The 22,823-nt window shown below is 40.2% G+C and overlaps 1 long non-coding RNA gene across 1 annotated transcript; it reads right to left on the bottom strand.

The window, feature by feature from the left end:
- Positions 1 to 447: 447 nt before the first annotated feature.
- LOC121232691 lies at positions 448 to 15,232 on the bottom strand. Its single transcript, XR_005931611.1, has 3 exons — positions 15,221 to 15,232; positions 13,320 to 13,325; positions 448 to 614 (listed from the first exon to the last, which is right to left on the bottom strand). It is a non-coding gene; the product is annotated as an uncharacterized LOC121232691 (long non-coding RNA).
- Between the last annotated feature and the right edge of the window lie 7,591 nt (positions 15,233 to 22,823).

Genomic DNA, 22,823 nt, shown 5'->3' with positions numbered 1-22,823 from the left:
TTGATGGAGCTCTGCTTTCCGTCATTGTCATGGCTTAACCCCAGCCAGCAACTAAGCACCACACAGCTGCTCACTCACTTCCCTTCCACCCAGTGGGATGGGGGAGAGAATTGGGGAAAAAAAGTAAAACTCATGGGTTGAGATAAGAACAGTTTAATAGAACAGAAAGGAAGAAAATAATAATGATAATAATAACAATAATAAAATGATGATAATGATAATAAAAGAATTGGAATATAGAAAACAAGTGATGCACAATGCAATTGCTCACCACTCGCTGACCGATGCCCCGTTAGTTCCTGAGCAGCAATCTGCCCCCCAGGCCAACTCCCCCCATTTTATATACTAGACATGATGTCACATGGTATGTAATATCCCTGTGGCCAGTTTGGGTCAGCTGTCCTGGCTGTGTTCCGTCCCAAGTTCTTGTGACCCTCCGGACTTCTTGCTGGCTGGGCACGAGAAGCTGAAAAATCCCTGACTATTCTAAACACTACTCAGCAACAACTGAAAACATCAGTGTGTTATCAACACTATTCTCATACCAAATCCAAAACTTAACAACATACCAGCCACTAGGAAGAAAATTAACTCTATCCCAGCTGAAGCCAGGACTGTCATTGACCCAGGTGTTTCTCTAACACATCCAAAGATGCTTCAAGTATTCAATTTCAACTTTTGAAGGATGTCATCGTGCCATTAATCTGATCTTGGATGGATTGTGTATGTGTTTGGTGACTCCAGCTGAACCTACAACCTTACAAGTAAAGGAGAAATCAGCAAAAGAGCAAAGTAGCTTATGAAGTCCTGTCCATTTGCCTTGGCAACAGTCAGGAGAGACATTTCAGCCTCTGCATGCCAATGTACTTAGTAGAGTCAGTCAAAGAAGGTGTATCAACAACTTACTATCTAAATGCAACTTCTTGGAAAGCAGAAAAATCTGGGCAAGGCTGGCTGGTCTCCACCAGGGAGCACACAATGCAGCCAGTGTCTTCTTCCAGGAATGCTGGAAACTAGCTCCCAATGCCCTGCTGTTTGCCTGCATCTCTCTTGGTGACCCTTTGCTAACTCTTGCAGTGCTGCATGGCCATGAACTTGGCACTGCTGTGTGTTTTGGGTGGGATGTTTTAGGAGATCTGGAAGGCATGGGGAAGGACGAAAGGATATTAAGAGTTGCCTGCTCAGTTTACCTGTATCATGGTGAGGGTGGGAATTTTCACTGTAGGTATAACGAGTTGCATCCTGACTCCTCCGCAGTACGGTGTCTTGTTAACCTCTTCCTCCCTTTCTTTTTTTTTTTTTTTTTTAAATTAAGGATTAGACTCCACAAAGGCTGGGCGAATCTGGAGCCTTTGAACAGCAGAGGGAGTGACACTATCCCAAGAAGGACTGACCACTTCATCACTATTCTTCTTCTGCTCTGAGAATTCATTTGCTAATGACTTTTACAGAAACATGTCCTGCACTCCTCAGCTTCTCAGGAACCAGTAAGTCATTCTGTCCCCAATCACCTGCCCAGAAAGAAAGGTGCCTTACTCATAGATGCCCAGATTCAATGCTAAAGGTAATGAAATACAGTTGAGAAGCTATAATTTAAGTCAGATTTATCACTAAGTAGTCAGAGCACAAATTTTGTGGTACACAAAATAGTGCCTTATTTTAGGCAGAGACAGCAAAATACACCTCAGTAATACTTCTTTTCACAAGTCCAATTGAGGGATTGGGCAATACTCATTAAAGTTAAAGGCCCACAAGTTAACATTTTTCTTGCTTTTTTTTTTTTTTTTTTTTTTTTTTTTTTTTTTCTCATAAGGAAATGTTGGGACAGGCAAATGAGGTGCTCTAGTTTTAGGCCTCTTTCTCCCTCAAGAGGTTGACCCTGAGCAAGCTATATAACCTGAACACCAAGATTCACAGAGGTTTGCATGGCATCTGGCTCCTGTTGGTCTCCAGATACTAGTGACAGCTTAGTGTCTTCCCTCTAAAAATGTCCACTCCTGTACTTTGGGCTGTGTTTTGAACACTTTTTGGATGCTTTCTAAAAATTTACAATTAACCTGAGTAGAATAAAACAATTTGCTTGAGTTCTTGTGAAAGTGTTTTCCATTTTGAGCTAATTCCAATAATTATTAAACAGATAGTCCTCATAGATGGGTTTTAAAGTTAAGTAATATAAACACTGTGTGATGGGATTTTCTTTCTCGGTAGAAGATCCTTCAGAAAACCAAATTATCCTTTGATTCATATCAGAATAATTTATACCATTAATATTGATGTATAATGCTACACAAGAAAAGAATTGAATGTAGTTCTCATTTAGTCTCTGGACCAGAGAAGTGCTTATATATGTGCTTAGTTATCAGTGGTTATGGTGCTTGAACCTTTTCTTTCAAAATGTTTCTTGATTGACAATCATAGCTTTGATAAAATGGAAGTCATCACTGTTGTATGAGGAAACCTTCTCTCTCTCTCTCTCTCTCTCTCTCTCTCTCTTATTTCTTAGGAATACAGATGTCCCAAGCAATAATATTTTGTTTTAAAAATGCTGTTGTCATGCTTCACCAATACTGTATTTCTGAACCACACTATTCCCAGCTAGCCTGCAGTTGTTATTGCTCACATCTAGATACCCATGCACCAAACTCTCTCCTGTGACAATAATATGTCATCTAAAGGGATGATAATCTATCAAAAAAATTCTGAGTTCATCCTTTTGCTCAGACAATGTACTTTTGCATGAAGTCTCAGTGTTCGAAGTTAAGCACATTTGAGTAATTTGACCTGGAGTTCCACAGTCTGATGAGCAGACTGTCAGCCCCAGAGTGAATTGCTTTGTTTTCTTCAGCAGTTTGGTTTAGACTTTAAATGTTATCCATGACCTGCAGGGATTACAGAATGTTTAACCCCAAAGCAATAAAATACTCCATTTCCTTCTATCATCTCAAGCAGTGCATAGCTACAAAGCCTGTGTAATTCAGCCGAGCATATGGAGACTATCATAAAGTGAAACACTGGATATTTAGTGATTCTTTTGCTGATACTATGTCCCTGTAGATAAGCCATGGTAGGCATCATGCTATTGGTCTTTTCTTTGGTTTTCTGTAACTGTGAAGATTTGCCAACTTCTAAACTTCCTAGATGAAGTTCACCCTTGCTGGCCTTCTACTACACATTGCCACCCAAGCAAATCATGCAGTAATCTCACTGCCATGCAATTTTGATTATTTTCCATCCCTTCCTCAAAACTTTCATGGTAGAGTAAACTTCAAAGGAATATTCCAGTCAGCTGAAAATGAAGCTGAAGTGAAACATGGGCCAATTTTATTCTTCGTCTGAACACCCAATTTTAAAGGGTGTTTGTCCCTGACAGCAGTTTGTTGCTCCCACAGTTAAGTCTACAAAGTTACATGAGGATACCAAGATATGTTGTAAATTAAAAACTTTGTAATTACAATAGTTAGCATTTCTTGTATAGTTGGCTGTCCTGGTTTCAGCTGGGATAGAGTTAATTTTCTTCCTAGTAGCTGCTATAGTGCTGTGTTTTGGATTTATGATAAGAATAATGTTGCTAACGCACTGATGTTTTAGTTGTTGCTGAGCAGTGCTTACACTAAGTCAAGGACTTTTCAGCCTCTCATGCTGCCCTGCCAGTGAGGAGGCTGGGGGTGCAAAAGAAGTTGGGAGCAGACAGGGCCAGACCAGCTGACCCAAATTGGCCAAAGGGATATTCCATACCCTATGACATCATACTCTAGGGGGAAAGCTGGCCGGAGGGCTACGGCTTGGGGATAGGCCAGGCATCGGTCGGTTGGTGGTGAGCAATTGTTTTTCCTTTGCATCACTTGTGTTTCTTGCATTTTCTTTCTCTCTCTTTTTGTTATTTTCCTTTTCATTACAATAATGATAATAATGTTAATAATAATAAAGTAAAAATAATAGTAATAATTATTAATATATTTCAATTATTAAACTGTTCTATCTTAACCCACAAGTTTTCTCACTTTTACCCTTCCAATTCTCAAAATTAATAAATTTAAATACTAGAATTTCATTCTTCCAAATCTTGCATTCTTTAACTGAGGACTTAATTTCTGTGCTCTTCAAGTTTTCTTTAATTTGCACGTACAAATTTTTAAATATGCTGCCAAAGTTCACCAAAAGCTGAGCAAATAAGATCAATTTTCTCCTCTGTAACTTAAAACCTCCCAGAAAGTCTGTTATGTTGAACCAGTACTATTACTTCCTCATCTGCAATGTTTTTATCTGGAAAAGTTTCCATGAAATTTTCTGCTTCTCTGAATTCCTACACAAAAAAGTGGATGGAAAAATAATTCCTTGAGAACTTAGTAGAAATAGGTCTTCCCTTTATTTTCTTCAAATTAAGTGAAATAATTGTAGTAAGTAAGTGAAGACTTTTGAAGAGGTTCTTATTCAGTGGCATACTACCCTGTGTAAAACTACATGGAGTTAATTGTACTCTACAGCTCTTCTGAGGTATTGGTGCTTGCTTTTGCTTCCCAGTTTACTTTCTTTACTAAATAAATAAAATATGGTTCTCTGTCTGTGCACAGAACTTTCATTTCATTTAATTTGAATACACCTGGAAAGGAAGATTTTTTGGACAGCTATAAAACAAGTACCATAGGTTGAAATATGCAAACAAATGATATCACAAGTATAAAGAATCAAAAGAAGAAAAAAATGTAGTGTCTTAGGAATGCTTTAAAAACTTTGTATTCTATCAGGTGTCGTCATTGAGGCCTTCATGTTTTCTTTAACTTTCTCATGTCTAGTTTAAGACAACAGCTATTAATAGTGAAATTATTTCCCATGGCAGTTGAGCTGAAGCAGGGCACTTGCTTTCAAAGTTAAACCTAAACTTTTCCTTTTGTACTATGACCCATCCTTTCCTCCCCACTCCTCCAGTCCTTGATACAGAAGTTTTTGCTGAGATAATTGTAATTTATTTGTTAAATTCATCTTTACTCTTAATAACACATGCACACCACTGAGATTTGATATCAATTCAAAACTAGAGGTCAAGCCTCATTCCAGTGAGGGAATAGTAATGACTGTGTGTCAAAGAAATCTGGAACACAAAAAAACAGAGATCTGGATATTTTTCTGTAGATGTTTAGAGGACTGTTCTAAGCTAGATGGTTGTGTTTCCCCACCATCTGCCTTTCTCTATTTTTTTTTTATGTTTGTTACCAGAAACCTCCTGTACTGATTATAATTATAAACCTGTGGGAAGGGAACAAAAAAGAATGGAATGGGAGCCTGAATGAGTTCTAGGTGTCTAAAACACCTAAAAATATTAAGACACTTTTTGACATGTCTATATATAGACTTAGAAGCTTGAAGTGATAGTCACTTGAAACATTGTGCATCATATTTAGCTCACAAGTGAGAGTATAACAAATTAAAAACTCCTGAACAAAATTCATTCCTCTACAAAGAGAAGTGTGAGAGAATATAGGGAAGAGCCTGAAGAACTGTAGGCATACTCAGAATTTCATTTAATGATGAAATCACACTGTTTACCAGCCTCTTGCTGGTCAGGGGCAGAGTCTCTCTTCCATTGGTATTGCCATACAGGTGGTGCAGTGGGCTCTAAAGCTAATAGGAGAGCTGTGGGATGGCTATTGCAGGGTAAAGGGAATCCTATGGGGACCTGGAATATCAGATAACCTCTCCCTGCAACCAGTGTAGGGGTCTGGTTGAAGTAAATAGGCTACTGTGTGTCTTACGGAGCTTATCCCAAGAAAGTGAGACTAGATAAGTGCTAGGCCACCCTTCTGTACCTTCTTGGCCAAGCCTAGTAATAGCTCTCTTGACTTTAGTCAAATTCAAGGAGGAGAACAATGTCACATGAAAAGATGGGCTTCCTTCCCCTTATCTCTGGGATTATGTGGAAGTGAGTTCGCAAGGAAAAGAAAGGCAAAAATGCTCACTGCCTGAGATTATTCAGCCAAGGTACAAGAGAAAGAAGCTTTATTCCAAAATCCCTGTTGGGCCTGGGCTCATCACTGGAAGAGCTGATCTCATATTGGGAAGAAAACCAAGATATGTCTGTCACCACGCAGACGTAGCCAGGCTCTTAATTCTGCATGCACAACAGAAGCTTGGCAATGGTCTGTCCTTCAAGACCTAAAGGACATCTCTGCTGCCTAGAGCGTCACTGGAAGACATTGAACAAGAGCTGACAAAATTCTGGGTTTGTTTCCTCTCCTGCAGGCTGTCATGAGTTTTCACACTCGTATTCCCAAAAAACTGTAATGGAGTTTATCATCTATTCTGTTGGGCACATGTACCTTCTTAGTCATGTTGTAGAGGCGTACATTTGTCTGCAGCCTGTCACTTAAGTTGTGTGAACTTTTGCCTTTTCAGGACTGAAAAGTACAGGTTATGCTGAAGCGGTTTCCTTTGCTGAGTGAATGGTTGGTTGAAGGCAGAAGTTGCCAGTCCTTTTAGTGCTTGGTAGCTGCTATGAAAGACACCCAGTTTTGCTTTCTGGGGGGAAGCTACACACATTAGTCAAGAGAGGGCTGCAACTGTTTGTCATCTTTAGATCATTTGACTGGTTTGTGCTGCAGTTGCATGCTGTGCATGCTGGATCAGAAGCCTGACAGAGACGTTGCCACAATATGCATGTATGCCTGATGGGACTGAGGTGCTTTGTGAGGTTTGCTACTGCTGCTGCCAACACTAAGTTTTGCAGGCACCTGAATGGTCTGATTCTGCTTGGCCTTACTCCATTTGTCAGAAAAAAATATTCCCCAAGGTCAAAACAGCAGGGACAGCTGTTTCAGAGGTAAAGAGGCAGGAATAATTGCCTTCCTCTACAGTGTGGTCCACAGATCAGTTTCTAGGCATGTTCACCTTATTAATTCTGTGTTCCTGAAGGGTTCCAAGGTTTTGGTCTTGTTCCAATCCTCTTATGATATCACTGTACTATTTGAGGCTCTTTGTTCTGTATTACTGTCTGCCATGTATTTGGGGAAAATGTCATTTGTGACTTATTAGTATGAAGGAAGTACAGGGAACTTCTCTTGTGACTCTTCCCAGGAGGAACATCTAGCACACAGTTCGCTGTTGGTTGCATGAAATGAAACTTGTCCAAGCAGGCAAGTCCTTTCACACCTATATTTCTATACTGCTGACTGTATCCAGCAATAGAAAGCTCCTCCTAATATATGTTCTGCAATTCTTGTGAAACCTAGAGAGTGGTTTATTTCTCTCCTCATGACTTCTGCAGGTCATTCTGATGAAAACAGAGAGTTTGAGAAGGTGGTTTTACCCACAAGGCTGTGTAATTACAAATGGCACATCCTGCAACTGGAGTCTTGTGGCAGAGAGAAACAACTTCACAAAGGTGTCAGTTCTGTTCCAGAGGCCTATAAAATACTCAGTAAGCATGAATTCAGATTACTCTGTAGGCTGGAACAGCAAGTGTTTGGGTGATTTCCCCCCCACTTTGAAATCCAATTAATTGGGTTTCATAATTGTCCAACAGAATAACTATTCGTCATGCTAGTTGTGAAGCTCAATTAGGATTATAACTGAGGTGCTGTAGTATTCTAGCACTGAGTCAGAAAGAAAAAAACCCAAATTTGGGTGAGGGAAAGGAGTTTCTTTGAAATAAGGGAAGCTCATTAAACCCCTGTGCTCTTTAACTGCAAATTTGTTATTGTATATGACCAGCCTCCCAGCAAGGTCCAGTGTGTAATGTTCCTTCAATCCATCAGGTTTACATCTCCTCCTGTGAAAATATAGTTGGGCAGTAGTCTGCTCCTTGTGACCTTCAGATACCCTTCCTGTGTGACAGTGATGTGGTAGGGCCCGGCACAAGTGAGCTATTGTCCTTGCTTGCTGGATGAGTCCTTCCCATCAGAGCATGGCACAGTGCTTTGCTGACTGCCAAAACACCCCTTCCCCCCAAGCCTCCTTTCCCCCTGTTTAAAAATAAAAAGCACTAGGATTCAATATTTTCATAACTTTTGGGACCTCTTGGTTGGAGGCGAAGGGGGAGGGAGGGGGGATGCAGAGCAGCCACAGCAAGCCAGTTCATGCCTCTTGATTTGTCCCTTGGAGCTTCTTTCACTGGGTAGACCTGAACAAGCCGGCACTGCTGTGCAAGCTCGTTCCTGGTAGGAAAAGTGTCTCCTCTGCTCCGTACGGCAGACATGAAAGCAGCTGGGGTCAGGGTGAGTGGGTGAGATTGCCAGAAGACTGCTGGGGTCACAGACTGTCTGGAAAGCAAGCAGCAAGTCTGGTGCTCACTTTTTTATGTTTCTGTGTTCAAAGACCGAAAACCCAAGGGATCCCAAACTTCCTGGTCCTTTGAACTTGCAGATTGGTGGTGATACTGGGTGAAATCTTAGCTCCTCTCTAATTTCAATGGAATCAGAGTATTCATTTGTTAGGGGTGAGTAAACCCAAGGACATAATTCTGGTTTTGTGACTATTAAAAAAGCATTCATTGTTTGACTTAGCATATTTCCTAAATTTGTAAGAGTACAACAGCAGAACCTTTTCTGTTACCCATAGGCCAGGTAGCTCACATCAGCCTGCAGTGATCTACACCCATAGCTAACAAATGGTATGCACCTGAGATATTTTTCATGTCCCAATGGACTGACATTTATTTTCTAAAAGTTTATTTCAATTTCCACACTGCAGGCTTACTGCTTCTCTTCTCCAGATACTTTACAAAATCAAGTAAATATTTTCTTTGCAACACCACAGCAAAGACATGTTCTCCCTGATTTCCCATGATGGATGTAAAGATACAGCATATTTACAATAACTAGTGCTATTAGGAAAAAAAAACCAACAGGGCAAGTATACGTTGTACAATTAAAAAACCTGTGTATTTGAACAAATATTAATAGATTTTTTTCAGGCTACAAAAAAATTACTTTTGTCATCTGTAGTTAGTTTCTCTAAATAACAGTTTATCTGTCTCTGAAATGTTGAAATGTGTTTAAGAAATACATCACTAAAGTATGCTACTTTAGGTAATATATATCAAAATGGCACTTTTTTATTGGTTTTGTTCTTGTCAAATGGATGAAAACATCTTCAGGTTCTTCAGAGAAGAAATTGTCACTGTCTTGTTCAGAGCTGATGTAACAGACAACTTGGTGACTGAGACCTGGGATTCCTTCATTTCTGCACCTCATGTTAAAATATAAATAACCATTTTCTAAAAGCCCTATGTATTTCTATGGAAACACTTGTGCCACTGGAGTTACAGGGTGGTTACCTAATCTGGCTGTCATACCGAAAAGACTGTGAATCACACTACAGCTTTCACCCATCCAAAGGGTGAAGACCGGGTATTTTGCCATCCTGCAAAAGAACAGATCAAGGTTTTGCTAAAATTGCCTTGATATTGAAGAAACCCTATACAAAGGGATTTATACCAGTATAATTTGAGAGCTAGTTTGGAGCTGTTGATGTTCTGTCATTCATTCATTGCACAGTAACTGCTTGGTATAAGTAAACAAATAAATAACATAATGAAATCATAGGGGAACCCTGAGGTTATGAACCTAACCCTGAGGTTATAAGCCTAGTTCTTTCTGGAGCCACTGTAGAAAAAAAAAATGACAGTGAAATTGGACTATGTAGTTTGTTTCCTTTAGCTTTATGAGACTTACACTTCTAATTCAGGTCTCTCTTTGCTGAAGATAAAATCTGTGAAACAGATCAGGGCAGCCCTGGTACATCATGGTTTGTCTGATCTCAAAAGGTCAGTAGCCCAGCGTAGCAGTAACACTGGTTCACCCATGCAGTGAGTATTGGTTGACATCTGAGAATGCATTAACCTAGTACATGGAGTTGCCCATTTTGTAGGAAACCAACAAATTCATATAAAAGAATTAGCTGTATAGTCCATCTGTAGTGCACCAAATAGCCTTTTGTAAAACACAAGCTGTATTTCTAATCCTATGATTTTCTGTTTCGCTCAAATCATTGCTGGACAGTGTCCTTAATGTTATGTGGTCCCATGAAATAGGAAACAGATTCCATTGAGAAAGTTTCTTCCCTGTCTACTGTTGAAAATATAGAATCTAACCATAGGGTTGAAGTAAAAATAGCAGCATACCAAGTGCCATGAATAGTCATTCTCTGTGAATGAATATAACTGTGGTTTTTTCTATGGCACAAGAGCAAGTGATCAGTGTTTAGCAAGCTATGGCAGTAATGGATATATTTGTTCCCTGTGTTGCAGACTGTGTTACATCAGGTGTTTGCAGGGAAAAAAAAAAAAAAGTCTTTCTTTTTTTTAAAAAAAGGAAACTACAAATAAAAATGACAAGTGCTGGCATAATGCAAAAAGAGAAAAAGACAACATTTTGCTGTGGTATTTTACAGCTTAGCAAGGAGTATTATGTAAGTTTGTTCTGCAAGTAGAATTTTAACTAAAAACAGGAAAATCCACAAGTTCTGTCCTTGATCTCCTTAATCCAAATCCAAAATGATCATTTATTGTCAATGGACCCTCTGTAACATTTGCATTAAAATGAATGATTTGTAGCCACCAACATGCTGGCAGGCACATTACATTTCAAGCAACCCATACAGTTCCACTGGGATCACAAGTAGATCATGACAAAGTTTGTGCCCATCTTTGTTTGTGGTGTCCAAGGCTTGGAACTTTTTCCTTCCCTCATGTCATTGGCAATTAGGGTTATACAGAGCAGAGGCAGGCAGGGTGTCAATGCCAGACCACTGGTGGGTCTGCCACGACTGTGCCTCACGAGGCTCTGTGCTGCACCAGCTCTGGGAGAGGCAGCTATCTTCAGGGACACTTTGGGGTTTGGTCATGACCCTGCTCTTCTGCAGGCACTTCCTTAAGTCTTGAGGAGTCCTTTGCTACTGACTCTGAGCAACACAGGTATGCAGATATTATTTTAAGTGAGCAAAGATGGAAAATGAGAAAAAGCTTTAGGTGACTGTATGAGAGAGTTGTCACGTCTGAGGTTGCCTCTGACATTCAGTTTGAAGGCTGTACCAGCATGTTAGGCAGCACCTCAGCCGCCTCCACTAGGAAATCATTTCAAGTTAGATGGCCTACAATGTCGTCCAGATGGCATCTGGATTTGCAGACTAATTGGTTGCCTTGGAACGATATTATGCCAGAGGTTGAAATCTCTTGCCGAGGAGGTTTCCTGGAAGAAGGTGACTGTTCTGCTTTCATCTCTGTTAGGCACGGCCCTAGGTGTGTGGAAGAAATAGAGGATTTGCACAGATGGTCGCTCTAACACACCAGTGAACAGGCCTTGTCCTACTGTGTAGCTTTATCTCACTTTGGTGTTTCAGGACAAGATTTTTACACTCAAAAGCCATGCAGTCTTTATACTGCAGTTGAGCAAACACAACCATAACCTTTTCCGCGTTGTCAGAAAGACAGAGCTGTGATGAAAATGTCTGCTCAGTGCATCTTAGTAAAATATTAGGGATAGGAACATAGAGAACAGGGCAGAAAATGGAGGTGAAAGTAATTTTAATTATATCATTCAGCCTTGCAGAATGTTCTTACCATGCCCCTACAACTTCTTGTATTGACAGTCAATGGTTTATTTTTGAAGATAACAAGCTGTTCCTTATGAAAAGATGAAAAAAGAATGAACTTCTTAGGTCAGAGGGAGAGAAAAGGGGGTGTTATAGAAGACGAAGAAAAAATGAACATGGCAAAGTAGGTCATTCTGGTGTCCTATTTAAATAATCTCATAATGTTGGGGTCAGTTAAATTGAAGGGTAGAAAAAAACATGAAAATGGCATAAAGTTTGAAACAGTATCACAAAGTTAGCCTTTGAACCTTGCTGCTACAAACATCACTTTATACAAGCACCACAGATTTGAGAAGAGTCTGATATTACCATGAAGAAAAGAAGCATGCATTGTCATGCAAAATGGGATGAAAATTCCATGATGGCATTCTTCATGCCTGAGAGTGCATATTCCTAGGTATGCCATGGGCTAAGAAAACTGCCAGTGGGGACAAAGTATTTCACAGTGTTACAAGAATTGTGTCCCTTGGGAATGTCTGGTACAGTCAGTGCAAGGTCCCAGACCAAAGGAATACTGGTGTGATAAGGACTCCAATAGTCCTATGCTTGATAAGACCATTTTTGTTGTTCCCCAAAAGGTCTGATTTTAATGCTCACCCAATCTTACAGGCTCTTGATATTGTGTGTTTCAGCTGGAGAAGTGATTTGGTCTGTGGTCAGCCATGATTTCTGAGCTCCTTGGGGATCTCAAGGACTAATTTCTGTAACTACATCTCTGCTTTCAAAGACAGAATCTCACCTGAATGCAGGCCTTTATTCTGTCCTGAAGCTTCAGGCTTAGGCTGTGTTCATCAGTTAAGTCAGCCATGGCAGGTTTGACTCACTGGTTGTGACAGCATGGCATTTATTCCTCGTGAATATCACATTCAAGCCTGTGTTGAAATCCAGAGACTTTAGAATTGCTGTTTTTCTTTTTTTTCTCGCCTCTCCCTTGATGTTTTAAGACTTCCAGCTGCTCAACTTTTCTTTAAAAAAAGTGCATTTGCCAACATTGTAATGAGTCTTGGCCCACCTAATCTGAAGGTGCTGGGATGTTGGGGAGAAAGAAAAAGTGCTGAAGAGCATAATTTCCAGTGCTCCAGTCCTCTGTGCACATTCCACGTTTGCCTATTCCATCTTTCCCTCCTCTTTCCCCTCCCCACTGCAGACTCACATCTGTCCGCCCTCTGGCTCACCTCACCTGCTCGCCTCCCGTCCAGGACGAGAAGTGGTGATCTCATTTGGAGCACAGCAGTCAGTGTGCTTCACAGTCTCTACTCGCAGGGCTTTGGTGCCTAAAGTTTATGTTCCTGTAAGGCCTAAAAATCCAACCTTCTCTTCTGCTTTTTTTTTTTCTTATTAAAGGCTTACTCTGTCAGGTAAATTCTTGACACAAAGAAAGTTACCCTAATCATGAAGAATAAATGTGTGCAGTTAAAATAGAACTTGACTATATGCAATATGATATTCAATAACTTATCCATATATCTGCAGAAAGTCAGCTCCATGGTGGGCATGGGATCCCATGTCTGATGTTCAGGTGTAATAGCTGAGTCCTCCCTCCAGTTCTTGCTTTACTGAGTTATGTATGATACTGTGCAGGCAGAAGACGGTTTGTGTATGTTGCTTTGCCTCTTTGGAATTACTTATTCCTTCTACTTCCCAGTACAAAGTGCAAAAGTCTGTTCAGTTTTTTCATAGATTTGTACAGAGGATACCACAGTTATGTATGTCCCCTATTCTCATCAGTGACAGACCAGTGGCTTCCTCCTCATATTTGAAAGTACTGGTCATACATCAAGGTACTTTGGGGGGAGGGGTGTTCCATGGTAGCCAGCAAATGGGCTAATTTGGCTTGCTTTTGTGAGCTTGCAGAATAAGAATCCAAATTCAGAAGCACTAAGATACCTAGGGTCAACATTAGGATTAGGGTTATGGAATGTCACTTGTCTGTGGCAAAATGATTAGTTTTGTGCTGGTTGTATTGCTAGGGATGAATCCTACCCCTATTGCTTTTTGAATATTGCCTTTTAAAGACCGTTCTTCCCTATGCTAAAATAAGAGTCTATAGCCTGTGTTTCACAACATGCATGGTGATCACTTCTGGCCCCAAATTTTTGGAACGTGGAAGCTGAGTACTGGCTCTTTACAGAATAAAATCTACAGATTTGTTTCTAAGATGTAGTTGAGATAACATATTTCTAAAAGAGAATACATTCCCAGAAACAGAGCTTTCTAGTCCGAGAAGTGCTGCAGATGTTTCATTCTGGCTTTGCTCTATGAACTTGTCAATGGACAGAGATATGCCTAAATCTAGTTGTGACAGCCTTGACATTTTTTGTTGTTGTTGGCTCACAGCAGTAGAATAAAAATTATGTAGGAACGAGAAGCAAGCATAAGACCATGATGAAGACCCGATCACTAAGTCACTTTTTCCAGGTTTCTTATTCAAGTTCTTAATTTTTCAGATTTTTTTTTTCCTTAGGCAGTGGATGACTCTGATCAAGTGTTTCCAGACATGCAACCTTTGGGGTGATTCTGCCAGTTCACTGGGCAAAACCTTGAGTCTTTTTGTGGTGGCAGTGGAGAGCCAGCTGGCACTGTTCAGAGTCCAGGCTGTCCTGAAAGCAGATCCACTGGGAGCCATGCTGAAATACAGGCCTAATTTCATCAAGTGGATGAAGTGGGCATATGGATGTTTACCTTTTCTTGAAGCCTAACAGCAGATAGAATTACCTTCCTGAGGTGCTAACTGAGGTGAATTGCGGCAGTCAGTCCCTGTCCTGAGTAGCCTATACTGAACAGGAATATTTGACATTTAAGCGACTGAGGTACACAGATTGCATCCCAAAACTTTTGTTCATGTATAGGACCCTGCCAATGCAGAGTTCAGGACATTATCAGGATCTGGGACGTCAGCAGGAAAATTCTGGATTCTCTGAAATTTTGGTCCGATGCCACCTTTTCCATGTGATAACGCTAAAGGTAATGGAAAACAACCCTTCTCTCGCCTCCTTAGCCCACCCCCCAGCAACCCCATATCCCTAAAAACCTAGCCTCTGAGTATCTTAAAACTGCATGCTGGCTCTTTAAAGTGGCATACTTCTCTGAAAACTACTTTCCTCTCTGTGTGATATGGTGAGGTACAAGCAGTGAGAATGATTAGAAACTGCTGTTTTCCCTGAGCAGTTTTGCTGTGTTGTTTTCATTTAGTGTTCTTTTAATAAAGAATGATAAAACAGTGAAATTGATAAAACTGCATAGGAATAAAAATTTCTTCTATGTATGGAAATAACTGCAACAGAATGGAATTTCAACTGTCATAGGAAACAACCTATTAAGCCAGTCTAAAGAATTCCCTCTAATAGCCTTTTATTAAATTAGCCTGTTGAATTCTGTCAGGTTTTTTATCCTTTCATAACGTCACAGGATTTCCTGACAGAGGGCTGGACCTGTTTTTCTTCCCCCCCCCCCCCCCCCCAATTGTGTCTACAGGTCAAGTGAATAAAATGTGAAGCACTGTGATGCTTTCTTTCCCTGTAGTCTTTCTCAGAAAAATGTCTCTTTACTGGTAGAAAAGCTTGATTATTCCCCCCTGCCATGGTTGAAAACTTTCTGGAACAAACTTTTTGCAAAGGAAAACAAGTCTGATCAAAACATTTTGAAGGAAATAGTTTAAGTGAGAGTGATGACTGCAAATGTCTCCTTGATCTTTTGACAAAATGATGTTTTCTTCCTCTGTGTTAGTCTTGCAGGGCTTCGCTTTCCTGGTCAGCAGCTGGGGTCTCAGTGCTGGAGTGTGCCTCTAAGGAAAGGAGCTGTCTACTGCATCTGGACTACAATCATCCTGGTCTCCCTTTTCTTCTCAAACCATAAGTGAACTTCTATGAACCATTTAATGTCTTCATTGCTCAAGTGGTCTTTTACTTGTGCCCTGTGTGTGTCCCACTGCAGGCTGCCTGTAACAGCAGGCACTCAGCCACATCCTGAAAATACAAGAAGGTCAAGGGATGCTAATGTGACATTTAACAGTGCACATTACTGACAAGTGACATTTTATTAGTGGAGGTCTCATAAAGAGAGCAGTTTAACAAGAATCAGGAAGTGAACATACAGTATAATTTTAAATAAGAGTACACTTCCATTTTGTGATAGTTTTTGTCAGTAAGTCATTTTTGCAGAAACTTCGGTATGAGCTAATTTGTGGCAGTTATATAGATAAAGGGAAAAGAAAGCAAAAAATACTCCAGCTTTTATTGAAGACCACTGCAATTCTGAAATTTAGGACTAGTTTCATCTGGGAAGACAAATATTTTATCTTCTGCTTTCAGTCATTGTATAAAATTAGTTTGATTAATAAGAGGGAAAGTGGTCAGGCAGTGATGTTACTTTAACTTTTAAGTAGTAGCCTCCTAGACTTGGAAGATATGTATGTTTTCAGGATGGAACCTAATACAGCACTACTGGAAACTGCAAGGACATTATCCCAGTCCCAGGTCTGATTTGCGTGATTGTTGAAATGACCTCAATTCTCCTTGTAGCTATGCCCGTTTTCTTTTGTCATTTACCTACTCTGAGATATAAGTGGAAGTCTTCTATGAATAAATAATCATTCATATCTCACTTTTGAGTCAAGATGACCCACCTAAGGAGAAAAAAAAGAGGTTTTGTTAAATACCTGTGTAAACAGGCTGATGTTTTTCCCTCTGCTGTTAAGCACCTCACTAAGGAAGGTTGATTTGCTGACATGTTTTTGAAGCATGGCATTCATCAAACCACACCATCCTAGCAGGCAGAGCAGCTACACTCCAGGCAAACATGGAGATCAGGAATGGTAACAGGAGGAAAGATCATGTCTAGCACATTGTCAAAGAAGAAATCATCTCCCCCATCCCTTTAAAAGGACCTTACATGTAATATCCAACCACAGGCAAAAACACCAGGAAGATGCCAATTAAAAACACTGGATGGGATTTATTCAGCAGGCACATGTTTTCAGGAAGGATTAGGAGGGAAAAAGTGGCGAGGAAATGAGAAACACCCTTGTCAAGGTCAGATGTAAAGCAGAAGGGCTTTGCTTGCTTCATATCAGAGTGTCGGGGAGAATGGCAGGCCCTAGAAAATGGTATCACTTTCTAATCATGCTCATGGCCCCTCAAACCACAGCCCGCAATCAGGGAGGGAAAGTAACTGTCAGACAAATCTGCCTCATTAGAATTCAGCATGTGACAGCAAGACACCCACAGATGGTAGGTTATTAGAGGATTTTTTTTGCTTTAGGTTTGAGGTTTTTTTTAATTTCTCTTAAAAGTTGGCAGCTGTGGGCATCTTTCAGCAGGTGACGGGAAATATAGCCTGTCTGTTCAATAAAACACACCATTTTCACTTGGGTCATGTGCTGTCACTCCAAAGAGTCCACTTAATCAGCACTGAAATGACGCGTGATGGAAATTGCCTTCTGCCTTCAGTGTTCCCACTAACACCACCACTGCCATTTTAGCAATCTTGTAGATACCCCAAAAGCACAACCCCATGTCCACTTCCTTAATAATTTAAATCAAATGCTTAGGAGGAAATGGAGAGCTGCATCAACTCCAAAAAGCTGGTTGTTGTAGAGGGAGGTAGGCAAAAAAACACATCCCACCAGCATAAAACACATCTTCAAGGGTGCAGAGATAGGGAAACATTCAGAAGTTAGTGGAGACTTTTGAAAGGTGGGGAAGAAGAGGACAAGGAGTTCTCTCTTTTCACAGAAAATATAGGAGGAGAAAACAGAAAGCTGAAGAGACGTCCTACTGATCACAAGCTGTTTAGAGAGAAACTTCTGTGCAGAGCTGCCAGAGCAGACTTGGGCCTGATGGTGCTGATGTACTTTTGGGGACTGGAGGTCTTTGGAAAGACAGACATGAGCTGCTCACAGTTGTATCTGAGTTTCAATCTGTCCAGCTCATACCGCTCATACCTCTGGGCGATGGCCATAGAGAGTGGCTAACAGTACCTGTTGGCTAGAGTTAGCTAGGTACTACCCAAGTGTAGCTTCAACCATCCTTCTGAGGGTTTAATGTTTCCTAGGTCTTTCACTGGCTTTTCTGGATGGAGTGAACTTCACGGTCTGTGAGCTGAAAGGGATTTTGTTGTGGGAATTGATATTAGTGTATAACTATGCTAACTGGTGCTGCAAAAAAAAAAAAAAAAATTAGCAAAGGGAAAGATTTGCTTTGGGATCAGTGTTTTTCACAATGAGTAGTGGATCCTGTTCTCATTAGAGAGTATGTGGAGAGGAGCTGGGAAATGTATGAGTTTTACACTACTGAAAAGCTATATTCATGTACATGGTAGGGTGAGAGAAAACTTTAGAAGCATTAGAAATTTAATAACCCATGTCTCAGTGTAGTGGTAAATTTAAAAAAAAAAATGTGGGATGGTATGTCTACCTAATAAAGGAAGGTAAACCCTCTTCCTGGGCATCTCAAGGAGGAGGGACACAGTGTGCAAAGTCCTTTTTACTTAAATTAGAAGTTGGTAAACCTTGTTTGCCTCATTTATCCTCTGTTATACTACTGCCTTTTTATAGTTTGGCCAGGCCCAGCAGGTTTCAGGCCCTGCACAAATCTAAAACTGGCTTAAAATCACAAAGCTTATAATAATAGTGTGTCCTGAGTGGTTTTATTTGCTTTCTGAACCACCGGACTGCAGATGGGTCATGTTTTCCAGCTTGAGCTTATCGGATAGAAGAGATGCATACACACTCACATTGCTTTCATGCATAGAAGGGGAAGACTGAAGATTTTTTGTTACTGCTTTAGTCTGCTTGCTCAGGCTATGAGGAAATTTACTAAGCCTCCATAATAATGCCAACTGAAGATTGGGTTTTACACCCACATGTGTTTCTGTGACAATAAATGGTATCCTGGAGTCATTTATCACCGATGTCCTTGTTTATGCCTGGTATTGTATACTTGAATAGCAGTTTGTTTACTTGTATAGGAATATACATCTGCAGTTGCTTTCTTGCTGGGAAGAAAAAAAAAGTGATTGAGAGATTAGTAACACAAAAATTTACTCCCCCTTTGGTTTCCCAAGGTTTTACCTTTTGTTTTCCTGCCTAAATCCTCAACTGTGAAATCTCTTTAAAATGTTGCATGTCCTAAGGACATAGTAGAAATTTATATGCCAGCCAAATAGCTACTCATTCCAAGTAATGTCAAATAAGCCCATCTAGTCTAATTTTGAGACCCTTTCTCTTCTTTACATTTTTTTGAGGTGAGAGGTCTAAAAAGATTTATGAAATTTCAAAAATGGTGTTTTTCAAAAGTAAAAGTTTGAGCCGCTTGGTTTTGGCAATACTTTGGCAATAATTCTATAAAATTTACCTAATTATTTTTTAAATGCTAACCAGTTTTCAGGAAGAAAATATAGTTGTCCTTAACTAGTGCTAAGTCCTGTTCAATAAAATACTGTGCATATAAAAAACACATGGTAAAGTTTAAGGAATAAAAGATAACATATAGGAAAATTGAGAAAGGATAGGCTTTAAATATTGATAACAGAAGTAGTTTGAATGTGTTCTTCAGAGTGGGCCCTGCTTTTTGCTTGAGTGGCCGTGTACTGCCTCTAGTTTTATAAAGGGTCTTGGATATGTAAATGCAAGAACATTGCTGTGGAACCTCTATATGCAATTTATGAGAATGATACTCCAGATTATTGCTTAGCATCCGAACATGACAACTAATGACGTTCATGATAACAGCCCTTCAGTGGACCATGTCACCTGCCCATGCGCTGATGGAACAAGGCAATGGCTCCACTATATGGACCCCATTTCCAGCTTTGTCAACCTAACCCCATGCTAAAACTTCCATGCCCAACACAGTGCACTGAAAAGTGTTGTTTGGAAGAACTGGAGAAGCCAGGTCAAGTTAAAAAGAGCGATGTTGTCCTAACCCTGTCTTGTTTATAGGTATTGTGGAGGTCTTAGCTCATTTCACCACTGGCTACTCCTACCACACTGAGTAAAGTAAGATCCATTGTAAGAAATGATGGTTTGCTTCAAAATTTCTATTGCCATCACCTGGTGCAGTTCTGCTGCAATGTGAAGTTAAAGAAAGTGAGTACAAAGCATTGCCTAGGGCACATTTCACTGACTAAGTTATATGGCATAGGAACAAAAATACAATCTAAACAAAGTAAAATCTATTGGGCTGTGACTTGGCTTTATACTTTTGCTTAGACAGGAAAAACCTCTGAAAACTAAATTGACACTAGTTTATGATTTGATCTTTAACAGCTTGCCCTCCATATGGAAAAGCTTTAGAATTTGACTGGAAAATTTAACCCTTTTTTAAGACCTTTAAAAATTTACCAGAAAACTTGCCTTGGTCACTATTTTTACACAACAAATTTTAAAAATAAGGGAAAAGGGTTATTGCTATAGTCTAATATTTGGACCAGCAGTTATTGTAAATAGCACAGCTATGTTAAAATTAACAGAGCTGTCTGGATTTACACCATGTAAGAATATGACCTGAAAAGATTTGAAAGTGGCTAATATATATAGAATTTCACTAGTTTCATCCCTGTCAAATGCTAAGAGGTTTGTCCCAAATGATGCCTTGCTTATTTCCCTTTACGGTTAAGTATCTACAAGCCACTCTGCACAGAGCTTCTTCTTCAGTTTTGCTTCCAAAAAAATAAGACTTATGCATTATCTGTCTATTTTGGAAAGAAGATGAAAAGGCAAAGGCAGACAATTAGTGTTTGAGCTTGGAGGCTGATTTCAGCCAAACTTGTGAAAGGAGGTAGAGGCATGCAGCCTTAGAGAAACTAGTAGCTGACTGAAGAGATGCCCCAACAAGATGGGCTGGCAGGTCAAAAGCATTAGGCAGCAGCTGGGGTTGGAACTGAGCACATGTGCAGAGGACAGCCATCCAGTACGCCCACTGCTCCAATTCAGCCAAAGTGCAGGCGGGGTTGTCCCTGGTGCTACAAAGGATGTCATATGGGGTGGCTTCACCCCTGTGTCATAGTTTAACCCCAGCCAAAAACTAAGCACCACGCAGCAGCTCGCTCACTCCCCGCCCCCCCCCGCCCCCCAAGTGGGATGGGGGAGAAAATCGGGAAAAAGAATCAAAACCCGCAGGTTGAGATAAGAACAGTTTAATAGAACAGAAAAGAAGTAACTGATAATGATAATGATAACACTAATAAAATGACAACAGCAATAATGAAAGGATTGGAATGTACAAATGGTGCGCAGTGCAATTGCTCACCACCCGCCGACCGACACCCAGCTAGTCCCCGAGCGGCGATTCCCCGCACCGACTCCCCGGTTCCTATACTAGACGTGACGTCACACGGTATGGAATACAACGTTGGCCAGTTTGGGTCAGCTGCCCTGGCTGTGTCCTGTGCCCCTCCAGCTTTCTCACTGGCTGGGCATGAGAAGCTGAAAAATCCTTGACATTAGTCTAAACACTACTTAGCAACAACTGAAAACATCAGTGTATTATCAACATTCTTCACATACTGAACTCAAAACATAGCACCATACCAGCCACTAGGAATACAGTTAACTCTATCCCAGCTGAAACTAGGACACCCTGGAAGGGACTTCGGATGAATGTAAAAACTGGAAAATCAGGATTTTTCAGTTTCTGCTGCCAATGGAACACCTTGCACCTTTTGGGGTTTGTTGGGGTGTTTTTTTCAGAAGAACTGAGGACTTCTGATAAGTAGTGAATAGGGAGGGTTTGCTCCTGTCCCACATGGGTGCCATACCCTCATACTGTTTCTTTTGAAAACCAACGCAAGACCAAGCTAAACAAAAGTGATTCAAATATGTTTGATCTTCTATTGTTTAACATACAAGCTACAGCTTTCTTACTTTGGTCCACCATAAAACAAATGGGAAAAAAAATGGAACAAGAGGAAACCTTTGGCTGTCTTTCAGATCAGGATGAAATCCATGCCTGGATGGCTTCTGAGCCTTCCCAGCTTTTGTTAGTTTACAGTGACCTGTTTTGAATGCTGTATTTTCTTAAATGTTTTCAAGCCATTATATCATTCTCTATTTGCACTTTACTCCAGTCACTCCTGAATCTGTTCCAATCAAGCCAAGTATATATGTCCAAAGAAAACACATTTTTAAGACAGAATATGGCAGTGATCTTATTTAGATACATACTTCAGTTTTCACACAAGTAGTCCCACTGAGTTTGAGGCTTTTGCAAAATTAAGTGTCTTGAATAGCTCCTTGCACGATTAGGGCCAAGAAAAGAGGGACCTCTGGACTCACAGCTCTGTCTTATGCTCTATATGTAGCTTTCAGCAAGTCACTTCATCTCTGTTGTCTTCAATTTCCAAACATTAAAATATCAGCTACTTACCAGGCCTGATATTTGCAACATGAAAATTATTCTAATGCTTAGAAACAGAGCATTCAACACTGCACTGGGGAAAGGTTACAAGTGCATAGGCATGTTGTGACTGAGAAAACACAGGGAAAGAGGACAACCTGAAGTGAGAGAGTAAAACCAGGAGAACAGTAAAACTGAGTGGAAGATGCTGAAAAGAAAAGAGCAAGTAATGTTATATGTGTTTTAAAAAAAAAGCAAATAAAAAGGAAGGATAGCAGAAAGTTTCTTCATCTTATGAGACAGATTTCTGAAAAGCTAAGTCAGAATTACTTCAGGTGGGAATAGAACCCTTTATTTACTTCCACATGTAAATTTTATGAATATGTAATCTTTTGTTAATCATATAAAATGATGTACTAAACACCAAAACTATTTGCACAATGACTAACAGCAGGAGTTCTGTTTTTCTCAGATATTTATCTGTTAGTTTAGAAAAAAAAAAAAGATACAGGTTTGGAGGGAGCTGCAATACAATTTCTCATTGTACTTGAATATTAACCAAGTCTAGTCATACTCATGTTTTGGAGAGTGACTGATGCATAAAGCAGAAAATGGTAATATTTATATGAAATAATTGTCCCAGGTTTTTAATGCCTCCCCCACTATGTATTTCCAATGGAGTTCTACCTTCAGGTTTAGGATTTCTTTTATTACTTTTCTTTCCTAAAGAGTCAAGTCAAGAGTCCTCAGATAATGCTCTCCTCCTCCCATTTTCCCCCCTAATCTGGGAGTACGAAGTCATGTGGAGACCACTGATATAAACTGGAACAGCTATTCTACTCTTTCATGAAAAACCACTCGTTTTCCATTGCAATCTACTCCCTTTCTTTTTTTCCTTTTGAGGAA

Source organism: Aquila chrysaetos, chromosome Z (assembly GCF_900496995.4).
Source record: "Aquila chrysaetos chrysaetos chromosome Z, bAquChr1.4, whole genome shotgun sequence".
Lineage (NCBI taxonomy): Eukaryota > Metazoa > Chordata > Aves > Accipitriformes > Accipitridae > Aquila > Aquila chrysaetos.
This window is presented reverse-complemented; position numbering and strand designations above follow the sequence as displayed.